Source organism: Myotis lucifugus, unplaced genomic scaffold (assembly GCF_000147115.1).
Source record: "Myotis lucifugus unplaced genomic scaffold, Myoluc2.0 scaffold_7875, whole genome shotgun sequence".
Taxonomy (NCBI): domain Eukaryota; kingdom Metazoa; phylum Chordata; class Mammalia; order Chiroptera; family Vespertilionidae; genus Myotis; species Myotis lucifugus.
In genome coordinates this window covers 3,340-4,871 of record NW_005878923.1, presented here as the reverse complement: position 1 = coordinate 4,871, position 1,532 = coordinate 3,340, and the positions used below count along the sequence as shown (strand labels likewise).

Below are 1,532 nucleotides of genomic sequence, written 5' to 3'. Positions count from 1 at the left end.
AAAAAAATCTTAAAAAAAATAAATAAAAATAAAAACATAAATTAATGAATAGTAAATATTATAATAAAGGTAATAAAGCCAAAAGTCAGTACTCTGAAAAGACCAAAAACTTGACAAATTTCTCTTTATTTTCAGGTTTTAAAACTTTTAATTTGCATATTAAAAATTGTGCATTCCAATAATTAAAATCATTTGGCCGGTCAAGGGCATGTACCTGAGTTGCGGGCACATCCCCAGTGGGAGTGTGCAGGAGGCGGCTGATCGATGTTTCTCTCTCATCGATGTTTCTAACTCTCTATCTCTCTCCCTTCCTCTCTGTTAAAAATCAATAAAATATATATAAAATAAATAAATAAATAAATAAAATCATTTGAACAAAAAAAATGACACTCTGATTAAACTGATTAAACTGCATTTTATAGCCTTAGGACACCTCGGACCAGCTTGTTTTTTTGTTTTGTTTTTTTAAAATATATTTTATTGATTTTTTACAGAGAGGAAGGGAGAGGGATAGAGAGTTAGAAACATCTATCAGCCGCCTCCTGCACTCCTCCCACTGGGGATGTGCCCGCAACCAAGGTACATGCCCTTGACCGGAGTCGAACCTGGGACCCTTCAGTCTGCAGGCCGACCCTCTATCCACTGAGCCAAACCGGTCAGGGCCCAGCTTGGTTTTTACTCTAGATTTCACCCTCGTTTCACCCAGCTCGTTCCTTCACCAACATGCAAGTTCTCCCCTGTCCCCGCCAGCCAGCCAGGCAGAGGGGAGCGGCAGGTGCGGCCTTCGTTGTCAGTAGTTCTGATGTGAAAAGGGGCAGCACAGGCACTTAAACTGATCCAACCTCTTTGCATCTTGCAAAGGTAAACAGCTACAGGAAGTAAAACACGAGGGCAATGCTTGGGGAATGTACAGGGCATATGGGCGGCGCGTGCCTCATTACGATTCGCCTGCTTGCTTCTCCTGTTCAATCGTTTCTCTTGAAGGCAGTGGATTTTTCTCTTGCGTTTCTGTCTTCTTCAGTTTCGACTTAGCGAATTTCTCAACCTCAGCCGTATTGGGTTTGTCAGACATGGTTGCAGAGGAAGCTGAGCGAGATGCGTGAACGAGAGGAGTCCAATCTGCTCAGTGACTGCCGCCAAGTGGACAAATTTCTTGTAAAATTGATATATAAAAAAGAAAGCTTGAATAAACAATATTAAGGATAAAAAAGACTCCATACCTACTGCAGCAGAGATTTAAAATAATAATATGATAGCAAGAGAATATTGTGAACAACTTTCTGCCAATAAATTTGAAAATAGACAAAAATGAATAATTTCCTATGTATTTATAGGAAAATATAACTTACCAAAACTAATCTATAGTCCTATAATCTTTTAAGAAGCTGAAACAATGGTTAAAAATCTAGCCACAAATAAAATACAAGGCCCATGCCACAGAAAATTCGTGCACTTGGGGCGGGGGGTGGCCTTTAGCCTGGCCTGCACCCTCTCGCAGTCTGGGAGCTCTCAGGGGATGTCCACCTGCTGGC

General features: G+C 40.8%; 1 pseudogene; it reads right to left on the bottom strand.

Moving 5' to 3' along the window:
• Positions 1-921: 921 nt before the first annotated feature.
• On the bottom strand, positions 922-1,082 carry LOC102426286 (annotated as a pseudogene).
• Positions 1,083-1,532: the final 450 nt, after the last annotated feature.